The sequence below is a fragment of the Bufo bufo genome, chromosome 3 (assembly GCF_905171765.1).
Source record: "Bufo bufo chromosome 3, aBufBuf1.1, whole genome shotgun sequence".
Lineage (NCBI taxonomy): Eukaryota > Metazoa > Chordata > Amphibia > Anura > Bufonidae > Bufo > Bufo bufo.
The window spans coordinates 18,348,577-18,365,477 of NC_053391.1; positions in this window are offsets into that span (position 1 = coordinate 18,348,577).

The window sequence follows — 16,901 nt, forward strand, 5'->3', positions numbered from 1 at the left end:
CGGGGTTGGAGCTACAAAAGTCTCTCTCAATACAGCAATCTGCTCCACCAGTAAACGATTGGTTTCCTGCTGCCGGGCCTGGGCCTCCTCGTGTCTCTTTTTATCCTCAGCATGTCTTTTTCTTTCCTCCAGATTGGCCTGTAAAAACATCTTCTTCATTTCCTCCATGGTATTCGGTAAACTTTGCAAAGCTGCAGCAGCTTTCACCCAGGACATTAAATCATCAACTGTCACGCCGTTGCCCTTAGCAACCTGCTATTGCCTTTTCAGCAGGAACACTTGCTCGCATCCACCACCAATTGTAAGGGGTTACACTCTCAGGTAGGGCGGCGATGACAGATTCTCTTGCAGACCACAGGGTTAAAGTCCAAATGTTGCTTTATTTATTACACTCCGGCAATACAGGCAACCCCAGTTATAATTCACTGGGTAAGCTGAAGCTCCAGCACCACAAAACATAAACCAAAATAAACACCTGCCCGTCTGGGCTCTGGCTAATACAGTGAAGTTCCTAACTCACCTATTGAACACAGTTCACACAGAGAACTCGGCTTCCCAGACTTTCTCCAGGCCTCACTCTCCTAGACTGACAGCCTGGACTATGCTTTATTTCCCCTTGACGATCCCAGCTGGCTTCAGCTGGGGATCCCTCAGGCTAGGGGAAAACCTGTCCCGGAATGGGGTGGACTGGGGAGGTCCCTCTACCAATCCTACCTTCTCCCAGTCCTATAAAATCCAGCCCATAAACTTAACAAAACTGTCTCAGCAACCTACACATTGCTGAGACCATTTTAACCTTCTGGATTTTATTTACCTCACCCAGTTGAGGAAGCTGGGTGGGATATACATCCCTTCCAGGACTCTACCATACACTTTTCTGTTTACCTTACCACAGTGTTTACTTACAGTTCCACCAATTGCATACCACAAAGTTCACAAATTAAATTGCAACCATACAATTGCAAATACAATTGCAACCAATCTGCAAATAGTCACTGCTAACTGCATACTGCAAGTGAACTACTGATTAGACCTCAGATATACATCTCAGAGAGATCATAAAGTGCTTAAATAACTTAAAGTGAGATTACAGATACTCAAGAGAGAAATATATCCACCATTTTATGTTGAATGACAAGATTAAACAGTTGAACCACCATTTTATGCATACCGCCATTTTGTGATATCTTTTCAACATGTGTTTTGTACATGGACTATCTTGAAGTTAATAAAGAAGTTATTTCAAGCATTTGGTGTGCTCTTTAAACCTACTGTTTCCATAGAACGGCGCTAGAGGAATTACAGAGTAATAGACAGTCTGGATAGACTAAAAGTCAGAGATATCAAAATTCTTCTAATGCCACAGCGCAAAAGGCACTTCATAGTGCTGCACCTGCCATATGTGGGTCGTTACAGATGCTGCGCTTAGAGATGGCCTTGGGGTTCACCCGGCGGTCGTTTCAAGGCTAACTTTGCTCGTTCGCGATTCGCCGAATGGGCGAACATATGACAATGTCCGCCAGTGCCATATTCTTTTACATTGTGAAGAACTTTGACCCATGACACATCCATCAGGTGGCACAGGACAGCCAATTGAGACGTTTCAGCACATGGACACACTCCCTACCTTATAAATAAACCTGATCTGGCCGCCATTTTACATTCTGTTTTTTGCTAGTGTAGGGAGAGGTTACTGTGTGGAGCAGGGACAGGCTGTTAGGGACATCAAACGCTGGCTAATAGGGCCACAAAAGTCCTTTTAAGGACTGGTATAGGTGTGCTATCGATAGGTGTGATTTAATGAGTGGTGTGATATACTTACATACTTTCTATGTTAGAAAGTATATTATAATAGTGCATTTGTATTGTGCAGCAGTTGTGTGCGGTTCTGCTGTGATACCGCAGCTACACAGAGTGCCAAACGCTATTGGAGCAAATCATTTCTACAGGTGTGATTTACCTGTTGCCCCCCAAATAAAAAGATTGAAACAGGGGTGTTATATACCAATAATATACTTTCTATATAGTGCATTTAGGTAGTGCAGCAGTTGTGTGAGGTTCTGCTGTGATACCGCAGCTACACAGAGTTACAAACGCTATTGGAACAAATAATTTCTACTGGTGCGATTTATCAGTTGCCCCCCAAAAAAACGGATTGAAGCGGGGGTGTTATGTCCCAATAATATACTTTCTATATAGTGCATTTGTATTGTGCAACATTTGTGTGCAGTTCTGCTGAGATACCGCAGCTATACAGAGGGACAAACGCTATTGGAACAACTAATTGCAACTGTTGTGATTAGAGATGAGCGATTCAAAGCTGACGAAGTCGAATTCGTTCCAAATTTCAGGAAAAATTTGATTCTGAACAAATGCGAATTTCCTCACGCTTCGTGGTAGCGAATCGCATTATTTCCTAAAATGGCGGCTAAAATGGCGGCTACACGTGTGAGGACATGGGGCAAGGAACTCTGGGAAGGTGGGATAACCCATAATGCCATGCATGCAGCCAGTCAGCAAAAAGGAAAGACGCGATTTACTAGTGCAGGAAAAAGGATAAGTGAGATGAATCATTTCACAGTCAGGGAGAGACGTGTGCAGATGCTAGGGAGAGTTATAGTAAAATCCTCATTGCGAAAACAATCGATTTACAAGTGCAAGGAAACATTACATGGGATCCAGATAGTCTCATAATACAGCTCTGTTATTCCAGCAATTAGTTATTGGGGTGCAAGTGCTATGTTGAAAAGCCTTTAGTGGCTTTTATCTGTGGAAAAAGATAAATATATACGCAGGTCACTTTTGCTGTTATTTACGCTAAAATCACTTGCAGTCATTCCTGGTGAAAGAGCATGGGGCGGTATTTCAGTAATACACAAAACATTGAAACGCACTGCACGGTTGCATTCATTTCTGGTGAAAGAGTATAGGGGGTTATTTCATTAAAAAAAAAAATATACATATGCACTGCTGGTGAAAGCGTATAGTGGCCTATTTCAGTCCAAGAAGAAATATATATTTTCAGTTCACTTTTGCAGTTATTTCTCTTGAAAGCGTATAGTGGCCAATTTCAGTAAACGAAGAAAAATATATTCTCAGGTCACTTCTGCAGTTATTTCTGGTGAAAGCGTATAGGGGTGTATTTCTGTACTACAAGAAAAATATATTCTCAGTTCACTGTTATATCTTGTAAAGCCTTTACTGGCGTATTGCAGTATAAAAAGAAATATACATTCGCCATTCGCTGCTGCACTTATATGTCGAAAAACCTTTATTGATATATATCAATAGTAAAAGAATTATACATTCGCCATTCGCTGCTGTACTTATATCTTGAAAAACATTTATTGACGTATATCAGTAGAAAAATATAAATATATTTAGCGTTCACTGTTGCAGTTATATGAGGTAAAGCCTTTAGTGGCGTATTTCTGTACAAAAATCAAGATATATTCAGCGTTCAGCGCTGCAGTTATATGTGGGAAAGTCCTTTTTGCGGTATGGACTGAATTACGTTGTGTTGAAATTTTTTATTTACGTTTCACACAGTGCGCACTTACGTGACGACATCCATAAGAGCGGTGCACCAATACAGGTGAATACACTGTGCACTAACCCTGCACAAAAATGAGAAATAATTCACACCAGCCCGCATCTATCTACGGTATTGCTTACTGGACAGTACGGAGACTTTTCTGCAGCAGAAACCGCACGAGGTCTGCGTCTCGCTCTTCCAGCGAGGACCTACTTTCTCCGCTACGTCCCGTTCACTTCCGAAAAAAATCTTGTATTCTGCGTTAAGCGCTGCACTGATGTGCACTAAAATCTCTTTTTAAATATTTGGGTGGAAAAAAAACTTGTATTCTGCGTTAAGCGCTGCACTGATATGCGCTAAAATCTTTTGTGAATTATTTCGGTGGAAATAAAAATTTCCACCTTCTCCATTAACTTCCTCATCTCTTCTTTAACATCGGACACAATAACTTTACACCCCCCCCCCACCAGCTATATATCTAAGTGGTGCCAGCAGCACCACCTAGGAGCGAATAAAGGTAAATGATACTGCCAGCCTGGTAAAGGGAACTACAGCATGATACCACAATACATTTGATATGACATTTAGCAAGAGTTTACAGTGCCCACATATAGCACATAGTGGCACACTGCATCAAGATGAATCAGGCGTGGATCTGCCAGGATTTCCACACACCAATGCCTGATGCATCAGACTAGATCATCCATGGTGCCGCACCAACATTTTGACAAAAGAGATCGTTTTCTTCTGGCTACCTGCCTCAGCTACTATTCTGATGCTGTTACCCGCCTGATGCCAAACATCTGATGCCAAGTGCTCCTTCTTTCACCCACCATCTTCAGCGAGTACTAGTATTGCCACGCACCTCCACACTATGTCACCTTGCCACTCTGTGGCCTACTAATGCTGCCATGTCCACACTATGTCACCTTGCCACTCTGTGGCCTACTAATGCTGCCATGTCCACACTATGTCACCTTGCCACTCTGTGGCCTACTGATGCTGCCATGTCCACACTATGTCACCTTGCCACTCTGTGGCCTACTGATGCTGCCATGTCCACACTATGTCACCTTGCCACTCTGTGGCCTACTGATTCTGCCATATCCACACTATGCCACTGTAACGGACCGTTTCAGCAGACAAGGGGTTAAAATCCGTTTAGGCGATAAGCCCCTTTCTGAGAGACAGGCACAGCTACTGCACGATACACCAAACTCCCGAACTGGATACAAAATAGCACTCCAAACTGGAACCTCACGAATAGCTGCTAGCAGACGAACAGGGATCAGCTTACACTTCTGGCAATCGGTCTTCTAACAGCATACAGCGGATCCCCCCAATAACGAGACAAGGTTCCGTGTTGAGGGTCAAGCAGTGGTCTGACTGTACTTCACGTACAGCCTCTTTTATTCACAAACCACAAACATAGTACTGCCCACAGGGGTTTGAAATACAACCAATCAGTAATTTACAACACATACAATGTAACTACAGCAACCAATCGTTCACGCCCCCAGAGGACCAGAATGAAGACTGTGACATAGGACAACATATCCCCACAATGCATCATGGTTTCCTCCTCTCTGTCCCGGAGACAACCTGAGGAGCAATCCAATTATCTCTGAGGACAAAGGGAGATCGCCAATACACATGTGAGGACAACAGAACAGACATCACCATTTAAACACACAATGGGACAATGGCACAATAGAAACACACCCAGCATTTTCCTCCCAAGCTGACAAGTTACACTTATTATAAATTGTTACAACTTTGTGAGTTTACATTGGCCATACATATAACTTACATCAATTTAAACAGTATAACTTTGGGACAAACCTATCCAAAATTCACTTGAATAGGTTCAGGGGTTTAAAAGTTAGTATATGGCCCATAATCCAGGGGCAAGAGGCCAGCAGCCAGTCCTCTCCAAAACCCAGTGGCGAGGTTGGTTTCGCCACACATCTCCCCCCCCCAGGGAAGACTAACCAGATACGTGACCTCACGCCGGTCGGTACCTGAGTTAGTCTGGCAGCCCACCCACAACCAAATACTGGACCTGTTGACTTTAGTAGCCTGTCTCTGTCCAGTGAGTCCACCAAGGTTATGTTGGAAGCTGGTACTCCCGGTCTCTGTGTTGCTCCCTGGCTTGGAGTGGAGGTTGCTTTGTGGGCAGGGATCAGCGGTACTCTGCCCTGGTGCCAGCGCTACCACGGAAGAAGCCTGGTTGGAGCCTGGTTGTTGGAGGGGGAGACCGACTGTCTCTACCCCCTGTGCTGTAAGTGCAGAGACCACGGTCCCATCTGCACTGTTGTGGGGCTTACTGTCTTCCCCTGGTGCGTTAAGCTGCCGCTGGGGAGAGGGGGTAACAAGCTCCTCTCCCATACATACTTCCAGCCGCTGGGGAGGGCGACCGACCGTCTCCACTCCCAATACAGTGTCCTGTTGCTGGGGAAAGGAGACTGGGCTCTCTATTCCCTGCTGGACACTCTGCCGCTGGGGGACAGGACCGACTGTCTCTGCCCCCTGTAACTCCGCCTGCCGCTGGGGAAAGGAGACTGGGCTCCCAATTCCCTGTACATCACACGGCCGCTTGGGAATGGAGACTGGGCTCCCAATCCCCAATAATTCATACGGCCGCTGGGGAATGGAGACTGGGCTCCCAATTCCCAAAAAGTCACTCTGCTGCTGGGGGGCAGGAACAACTACCTCTGCCCCCTGTAACTCTGCCTGCCGCTGGGGAGGGAGGACGCTGATCTCCTCTCCCTGCATTTCACACTGCCTTCCCGGCATATCACTCTGCTGCTGGGGGGCAGGAACAACTACCTCTGCCCCCTGTAACTCAGCCTGCCGCTGGGGAGGGAGGACGCTGCTCTCCTCTCCCTGCACTTCACACTGCCGCTGGGGAATGGAGACTGGGTTTGTCACCTTACTGTCCTGCTGAGCCTTCTCACTGGCGTGGAACAGCTGCTGGTAGCCCTGTTCCAGCTCCATCTCCCGGGTCACCAGGTGGACCAGGTCCTGCTCAATCTCATGAGTGTCGTCCCAGTCATACCTGCTCTCCCTCCATTCCAAGAGATCATGGAACCGGGCTTGTGTAGGGCTCCCAAACTCCAGCTCTGAAAAAGTCTCCCATAACAAGCCAGGACCATCAAACTCCTCTCCCTCCGGCTTGTCATGCTCAGCTGTCCTGGGTAGGTACTGTGCCCCATACCACCAGAGCGCCTGGTAGGCATCTTCCAGCCACAGCTCCCGCCATGCTAGGAGTTCCAATTCCTTTACCCATTCCTTCCGGGGCTGCTCTCCCAGGAAGGGCATCCGCAGGGCTACTCGCTTCTGCAACCGCTGGTCTTCCGTGGGGAGTCTCTCGTCCTGCATATACTCCACAATACCCAGTACCTGGTACCAGATGCCTTTGCGGACTGCATCTCGGTCATCCATGACACCCTCATCGTACTCCACTGCTGTTTCCATTCTGGTGCTGTCAGGGTCGCTGTACTGGGACATGCGTTGCCCTCAAATTGTAATTCCAGGGAATGATGTTTCTTTGTAGCTGTCCTTCTGGGCTGTGGGAACGATCCCACTGCTGCCACCAATGTAACGGCATACAAGGGAATGCTCCAAACTCCGAACGGGATACAAAATAGCACTCCAAACTGGAACCTCACGAATAGCTGCTAGCAGACGAACAGGGATCAGCTTACAATTCTGGCAATCGGTCCTCTAACAGCATACAGTGAATCCCCCCAATAACGAGACAAGGCTCCGCGTTGAGGGTCAAGCAGTGGTCTGACTGTACTTCACGTACAGCCTCTTTTATTCACAAGCCACAAACATAGTACTGCCCACAGGGGTTTGAAATACAACCAATCAGTAATTTACAACACATACAATGTAACTACAGCAACCAATCGTCCACGCCCCCAGAGGACCAGAATGAAGACTGTGACATAGGACAGATACAACATATCCCCACAATGCATCATGGTCTCCTCCTCTCTGTCCCGGAGACAACCTGAGGAGCAATCCAATTATCTCTGAGGACAAAGGGAGATCGCCAATACACATGTGAGGACAACAGAACAGACATCACCATTTAAACACACAATGGGACAATGGCACAATAGAAACACACCCAGCATTTTCCTCCCAAGCTGACAAGTTACACTTATTATAAATTGTTACAACTTTGTGAGTTTACATTGGCCATACATATAACTTACATCAATTTAAACAGTATAACTTTGGGACAAACCTATCCAAAATTTACTTGAATAGGTTCAGGGGTTTAAAAGTTAGTATATGGCCCATAATCCAGGGGCAAGAGGCCAGCAGCCAGTCCTCTCCAAAACCCAGTGGCGAGGTTGGTTTCGCCACAGCCACCTTGCCACTCTGGCCTCCTGATGCTGCCATCTCCACACTATGTAACCTGGCCACTCGCTGGCCTCCACATACTGCTGCCAACTACATACTCTGTGATTGTGCCACTCGGTGGCCTCCTCATACTGCTGCCACCTCCACACTGTCATTGTGCCACTCTGTGGCCTCCGGATGCTGCCGCCATCTCCAGACTTTGTCATCGGGCCACTGTGTGGTCTCCTCATGCTGCTTCCACCTCACCACTCTGTCATAGGGCCATTCTGTGGACTTCTAATGCTGTTCCCACCCTCCCCATGACTGGCCCACTATTTTGCCCTTCGGCCTGGCTGACATCATCATTTATTTGACCCTTCTGATCTGTCAGAAGGAAGGAAAAATGAGACGCACAACGGATCCTGTCTGTGTAACAGCTGTAAGGCCTGTATGGTCCCATCAGAATTGGCTTATGATTTGGCAGCCAAAAGCAGGAGTGGGTAGAAAACACAGAAGAGATGAAAATATTCCATTCACATGTCATCTCTGTTTTAGATTCACTCCTGTTTTTTTGGCATTAGCAATACTGATGGATTACTGAGCAAATGCTGACCGAGTGAAGGCGGATGCTCCACAGACAGGATCCGTTTTTTGGCGGATGTTGTTCTAACGGATCAGAGGAAGGGCAAAATAATCAGTGACGTCAACACAAACTTACTGCTGACACCTTCTCCACTCTGTCGGGGGCTCTACTTGTATAAGCGTTTAATAGAACAGGTTCTGTAGACATCTATGTGGAATCAGCTGATGAGGGTGTAAAAGAAGTGTTCTTCTTCTTGGCACTAACATCGACCTGTAAGGTAGAGTTCATACTTGAGTTATTAGGCCAGTTTTGGCAAATTTAAGTATACTTTCTTATAATTTTAATAAAGTTTTGGTTTAATAAAATGAATGTTAAAGTATTTAATACATTTAATAATAAAAATTGGATGTTGCGTAAGACAGGAGAGAATCGGCAAGTCTTCTGTTTATTACCCACCTCAGCCCCCTTAGCTTAAACACCCTGAATGACCAGGCCACTTTTTACACTTCTGACCTACACTACTTTCACCGTTTATTGCTCGGTCATGCAACTTACCACCCAAATGAATTTTACCTCCTTTTCTTCTCACTAATAGAGCTTTCATTTGGTGGTATTTCATTGCTGCTGACATTTTTACTTTTTTTGTTATTAATCGAAATTTAACGATTTTTTTGCAAAAAAATGACATTTTTCACATTCAGTTGTAAAATTTTGCAAAAAAAAACGACATCCATATATAAATTTTTCTCTAAATTTATTGTTCTACATGTCTTTGATAAAAAAAAATGTTTGGGTAAAAAAAAATGGTTTGGGTAAAAGTTATAGCGTTTACAAACTATGGTACAAAAATGTGAATTTCCCCTTTTTGAAGCAGCTCTGACTTTCTGAGCACCTGTCATGTTTCCTGAGGTTCTACAATGGCCAGACAGTACAAACACCCCACAAATGACCCCATTTCGGAAAGTAGACACCCTAAGGTATTCGCTGATGGGCATAGTGAGTTCATAGAACTTTTTATTTTTTGTCACAAGTCAGCGGAAAATGATGATTTTTTATTTATTTTTTTCTGACAAAGTCTCATATTCCACTAACTTGTGACAAAAAATAAAAACTTCCATGAACTCACTATGCCCATCAGCGAATACCTTGGGGTGTCTTCTTTCCAAAATGGGGTCACTTGTGGGGTAGTTATACTGCCCTGGCATTCTAGGGGCCCAAATGTGTGGTAAGTAGTTTGAAATCAAAATCTGTAAAAAATGGCCGGTGAAATCCGAAAGGTGCTCTTTGGAATGTGGGCCCCTTTGCCCACCTAGGCTGCAAAAAAGTGTCACACATATGGTATCTCCGTACTCAGGAGAAGTTGGGAAATGTGTTTTGGGGTGTCATTTTACATATACCCATGCTGGGTGAGATAAATATCTTGGTCAAATGCCAACTTTGTATAAAAAAAATGGGAAAAGTTGTCTTTTGCCAAGATATTTCTCTCACCCAGCATGGGTATATGTAAAATGACACCCCAAAACACATTGCCCAACTTCTCCTGAGTACAGCGATACCACATGTGTGACACTTTTTTGCAGCCTAGGTGGGCAAAGGGGCCCACATTCCAAAGAGCACCTTTCGGATTTCACCAGCCATTTTTTACAGATTTTGATTTCAAACCACTTCTCACGCATTCGGCCCCTAAAATGCCAGGGCAGTATAACTACCCCACAAGTGACCCCATTTTGGAAAGAAGACACCCCAAGGTATTTCGTGATGGGCATAGTGAGTTCATGGAAGTTTTTATTTTTTGTCACAAGTTAGTGGAATATGAGACTTTGTAAGGAAAAAAAAAATAAAAAAATCATCATTTTCCGCTAACTTGTGACAAAAAATATAAAATTCTAGGAACTCACCATGCCCCTCACGGAATACCTTGGGGTGTCTTCTTTCCAAAATGGGGTCACTTGTGGGGTAGTTATACTGCCCTGGCATTTTCCAGGGGCCCTAATGTGTGGTAAGTAGGTAAATGACCTGTGAAATCCTAAAGGTGCTCTTTGGAATGTGGGCCCCTTTGCACACCTAGGCTGCAAAAAAGTGTCACACATGTGGTATCACCGTACTCAGGAGAAGTTGGGCAATGTGTTTTGGGGTGTCTTTCTACATATACTCATGCTGGGTGAGAGAAATATCTCGGCAAAAGACAACTTTTCCCATTTTTTATACAAAGTTGGCATTTGACCAAGATATTTATCTCACCTAGCATGGGTATATGTAAAATGACACCCCAAAACACATTGCCCAACTTCTCCTGAGTACGGCGATACCACATGTGTGACACTTTTTTGCAGCCTAGATGCGCAAAGGGGCCCACATTCATTTTATGAGGGCATTTTTAGACATTTGGATCCCAGACTTCTTCTCACGCTTTAGGGCCCCTAGAATGCCAGGGCAGTATAAATACCCCACATGTGACCCCATTTTGGAAAGAAGACACACCAAGGTATTCAATGAGGGCACAAGTTAGCGGAAATTGATTTTATATTTTTTTTCTCACAAAGTCTCCCTTTCCGCTAACTTTGGACAAAAATTTCAATCTTTCATGGACTCAATATGCCCCTCAGCGAATACCTTGGGGTGTCTTCTTTCCGAAATGGGGTCACATGTGGGGTATTTATACTGCCCTGGCATTCTAGGGGCCCTAAAGCGTGAGAAGAAGTCTGGAATATAAATGTCTAAAAAATTTTACGCATTTGGATTCCGTGAGGGGTATGGTGAGTTCATGTGAGATTTTATTTTTTGACACAAGTTAGTGGAATATGAGACTTTTTAAGAAAAAAAATAATAATTTCCGCTAACTTGGGCCAAAAAAATGTCTGAATGGAGCCTGACAGGGGGGTGATCAATGACAGGGGGGTGATCAATGACAGGGGGGTGATCAGGGAGTCTATATGGGGTGATCACCCCCCTCTCATTGATCACCCCCCTGTAAGGCTCCATTCAGATGTCCGTATGTGTTTTGCGGATCTGATCCATGTATCAGTGGATCCGTAAAAATCATACGGACATCTGAATGCAGCCTTACAGGGGGGTGATCAATGACAGGGGGGTGATCAATGACAGGGGGGTGATCAATGCCAGGGGGGTGATCAGGGAGTCTATATGGGGTGATCACCCCCTGTAAGGCTCCATTCAGATGTCCGTATGTGTTTTGCGGATCCGATCCATGTATCAGTGGATCCGTAAAAATCATACGGACATCTGAATGCAGCCTTACAGGGGGGTGATCAATGACAGGGGGGTGATCAATGACAGGGGGGTGATCAATGACAGGGGGGTGATCAGGGAGTCTATATGGGGTGATCACCCCCCTGTAAGGCTCCATTCAGATGTCCGTATGTGTTTTGCGGATCCGATCCATGTATCAGTGGATCCGTAAAAATCATACGGACATCTGAATGCAGCCTTACAGGGGGGTGATCAATGACAGGGGGGTGATCAATGACAGGGGGGTGATCAGGGAGTCTATATGGGGTGATCACCCCCCTGTCATTGATCACCCCCCTATAAGGCTCCATTCAGATGTCCGTATGTGTTTTGCGGATCCGAACCATGTATCAGTGGATCCGTAAAAATCATACGGACATCTGAATGCAGCCTTACAGGGGGTGATCAATGACAGGGGGGTGATCAATGACAGGGGGGTGATCAGGGAGTCTATATGGGGTGATCACCCCCCTGTAAGGCTCCATTCAGATGTCCGTATGTGTTTTGCGGATCCGATCCATCTATCAGTGGATCCGTAAAAATCATACGGACGTCTGAATGGAGCCTTACAGGGGGGTGATCAATGACAGGGGGGTGATCAATGACAGGGGGGTGATCAGGGAGTCTATATGGGGTGATCACCTCCGTCATTGATCACTCCCCTGTAAGGCTCCATTCAGACGTCCGTACGTGTTTTGTGGATCCGATCCATCTGTGGATCCGTAAAATTTATACGGACCTCTGAATGGAGCCTTACAGGGGGGTGATCAATGACAGGGGGGTGATCAGGGAGTCTATATGGGGTGATCTGGGGTGATCAGTGGTTCATAAGGGGTTAATAAGTGACGGGGGGGTAGTGTAGTGGTGTTTGGTGCTACTTATTACTGAGCTACCTGTGTCCTCTGGTGGTCGATCCAAACAAAAGGGACCACCAGAGGACCAGGTAGCAGGTATATTAGACGCTGTTATCATAACAGCGTCTAATATACCTGTTAGGGGTTAAAAAAACACATCTCCAGCCTGCCAGCGAACGATCGCCGCTGGCAGGCTGGAGATCCACTCTCTTACCTTCCGTTCCTGTGAGCGCGCGCGCCTGTGTGCGCGCGTTCACAGGAAATCTCGCGTCTCGCGAGATGACGCACGGATGCGTCCAGGAGGAATGAATCAACCACCTTCCGGACGCATCCGTGCGTTAGGCGGTCCGGAGGTGGTTAAACAACGTGGTGTTGCGATGGAGAAAGCATTCCAAAAAAAATTACTCTCCACCTGGAGCCGAATCCTGTCAAGATTGATGCAAGTGGGGTATTGGCTGCTCATCCAGCAAGATACTTCTGGGGGAACCTGCATGGCAGGCTTAGGCCTCTACTACCGACAGACAATGAGAAGAAGACAAAGCTTCAAGATTGCTTGGAGCCCGGAAGAGTTGCGAAGTTAATCAAGATTCAAACCAACCAGGGCCCCGGTCTCTTCGTCAGGGGTTCCCAGACATCATGGAATGGAAATTTCATTTTTCCTAACACAGGAGAAGGAGGACATCCTGTGGTGCACGGAGATAGAGATGGTCTTCGGATTCCCACACAGACGTCTCAGAAATGAACTGCGGCTCCCAAAAGCAGCTCCTGGGAAGATCATGGAGCGTCCCGATCATCCGTCATCTATTCGCCCCACTTTATTTTGGAAGTGTGTATTATCCTTCTCTGGAGCCCAGTAACTCCCCCGTACAGTGCCCAGCCCGCCTTCCTTTAGAGCCCAAGCTTGCCTCTTCTAGCATAAGTAACTGCCCACACCCAAACTCTTTGCCGCAGCCACCCCCCTCTGCTATGTGAAATCTCACGCAGGCGCAGTACCGTGGACTGCCTGCGCGATGTAGAAGCTCCTGAGGGCAACAGCTTCAAATGTGTCACTGGGCATGCGCCGAGGGCGGCGGCAAAGAGTGTGGGCAGTTACTTATGCTGGAAGAGGCGTGCTTGGGCTCTAAAGGAAGGCGGGCTGGGCACTGTACGGGGGAGTTACTGGGCTCCAGAGAAGGATAATAACGCCCCTCTGAGCACCTTGGACACTCATTTGCATAACAGAAAAAGTGGATTTTATCGCTAATGAAACCATTAAACAAAAAATTAAGACTACAGCAATAAATAAGGTATTTTATTGTACATGGCAGTAGTAACACTTTAATATGTTCAAACCATGCGACAGATTCCCTTTAATAGTCTCACAAAGGGATTATAACAGGCAACATTCTGATTGATTTTAAAATACAATGAACTTTCCCTATAGTATACTGCTTTACTGACATTGACCAGCAGGATGCGCTAGAGAGGCACAGCCTGCTGGAAAACACTCAAGGCTAGCTTGGGGCCTATATCAGACCCCAGCCAGTCTTTACACCCATCGGCACCCTGCAATTTCATTTGCGAGGTGCCGATGGACTTGAGCAGAGTAAAGTGCTTGATCTGATAACACTGGATCTGTTCATTACATAAGAACATACAAAGATACCATGACAACAGTGGACTGACTGACAAATTATTGTCAGCAAAATTACAACATACCTGGACGGGCCGGCTATATATGCTATTTTTTGGGACAAGTTCTGAATAATCATACTAACAAATATATGTGTGACTACTAATGAACTATTTAACGCATCTCTAATACCATCAATGTATACAATATCAAGACTGAAGTAGTCAGAATCACGACACTTCACATTCAGTCGCTGCATGTACTTTTATTGCTACTCTTTATACTTATTATAGTATATCTCCTAGATTTTTATGTCAAATGGTCCATGTTTTGTTCGATGTTGCATGTTTTTTAATCATCTTTTATGATAGATTATATTCTATGGATTTTTAAGATTATCTTCTATAAATAAACCCAATATATGTATGAAATACAGATGGTGAGTGCCTGCTAATCAATTATACAAGTTTATTATAAGGAAGTGACCAGGTGAACCACTTTTTAGCAGAGCACCATTACCATAGTGACAGGAGGGGTGAGCCACTTTAAACAAAAGTGTTACCAAATGATATTCATGCTCGATTGGGTTGAGATCTGGTGATTGACTCGGCCATTGCAGAATATTCAAATTCTTTGCCTTAAAAAAAACTCCTGCATTGCTTTCATAGTATGTTTTGGGTCACTGTCCATTTGTTCTGTGAAGCGCGGTCCACTCAACCTAGCTGCATTTGGTTGAATTTGAGCAGAAGGTCTATCCCTGTAGACTCCAGAATTCATCCGGCTGTCTTCAGTCACATCATCAATAAACACTAGTGACCCAGTGCCATTGGAAGCCATGCATGCCCATGCCATCACACTGCCACCACCATGTTCTCCAGAGGATGTGGTGTGCTTGGGATCATGAGCCTTTACAAGCCTTCTCCATACTTTCTTCTTCCCATCATTCTAGTACAGGCTGGCTTCTTTAGATGTTTTTTTTTTTGGCAAAGTCTAATCTGGCCTTTCTATTTTTGAGGCTGATGAATAGTTTGCACCTTGTGGTGAACCCTCTGGATTGGCCTTTCATTAAGTCTTCTCTATGGTAGACTTAGATACTGATGCACCTACTTCCTGGAGAGTGTTCTTCACTTGGGTGGATGTTGTGAAGGATTTGTCTTCCGTGGACGTCCATGCCTTTTTGAGTTCCTTAGCTCCCCAGTAAGCTCTCCTTTTTATTTTTTTAACCAGAATGTACCAAACCATTGCTTTGGCCACTCCTAACATTTCCGCTATGTCTCTGATCTATTTCTTCTTCTTTTTTTCATCCTAATGATGGTCTATTTCACTTCTATCGAGTGCTCCTTTGACCGCATTTTGTGGGTTTACAGCAACAGCTTCCAAATGCAAATGCCACACCTGGAATCAGCTCCAGACCTTTTACCTGCTTAATTGATGATGGATTAACAAGGTAATAGCCTATTGAATAGCTTTTGAGATAATTGTCCCTTGAAAAAGAGGCAGCTACATATTAAGGCTGGTTTCAAACGAGCGAGTGTCACGCTCCGGACTTGCAGCGCAGCTCCTATCCTGAACTTCCAGCACTGAGGGGGTCGCATAGCATTATATTGATTTATGATGCTATGTAACCCTTACAGTTCTGGAATGTATTGGATAACACTGATAAATCAATATAATGCTATGTGACCCCGGCAGTGCTGGAAGTTCAGGATGGGTGCTGCGCTGCGAGTCCGGAGCGTGACACTCGCTCATGTGAAACCAGCCTAAAGGGTAGTAATTCCTAAACCCTTCCTCCAATTAGGAGGTGAATATCCTCAAATTAAAGCTGAGATTCTGCACTTTAAGCCCATATTGATTGTATAACTGCAGGGACCACTATTAAAGGGGCAGGCCACTGTGGAGGTCACTGTTAAAGGGGCGGGCACTGTGAAGTTCACTGTTAAGGGGGCAGGGGCCACTATTGAAGGGGCAGGCCGCTGTGGAGGTCACTGTTAAAGGGGCGGGCACTGTGGAGGTCACTGTTAAAGGGGCGGGCACTGTGGAGATTCTGCACTTTAAGCCCATATTGATTGTATAACTGGATCTTGAATATGTTTTGGTTAACAGCTAAAATGCCAAAACTTGTGTCTATATCCAAATATTTCTGGACCTAACTGTATATTATACTTGCCTACTCTCCACAAATGCCCAGGGGTGAAGAGGACTATAAGCTGCGTAAATCAGGAGAGGTAGGTATCTGCAGTGCTCGTCTGATGAGGAGGTTGAGCGAAGTGCGCGCATGCGCACTTCGCTCAATGAGGCTGATTGTAAATGTCCGCACGGGCGCATCAGGCACAGGCCTGTGCGCACGCGCGGGATCTTTGAAAAGGAGGAGGGGGCACTGAGCGAGAGCCGGAGGCGTATTTCATTACATTCAGGCGGCGCTGAAAGCATCAGGGGAGGAGCTGGGCACCAACGGCGGCGGCGGCGGGCGGCAGCTTGAGACCAACAGAAACGCCCTGGGCACCTTATCAAGAAGATTGACAGGTTAGATAAAAGCTCTTTTTATCAAAAGGAGACGGCGAATTTATCTTCTAACAACACCTTTGTAATCACAGGGGCGCCATGGAGATAACAATACTTTTAAAAGGGGGGGTTAGAAAGTGGTGACAGAGTCCCTTTAAGGGGTCTGGTTTGGGGTCTGTATTTTACTAACAATCTGGTCTGAGGACTGTT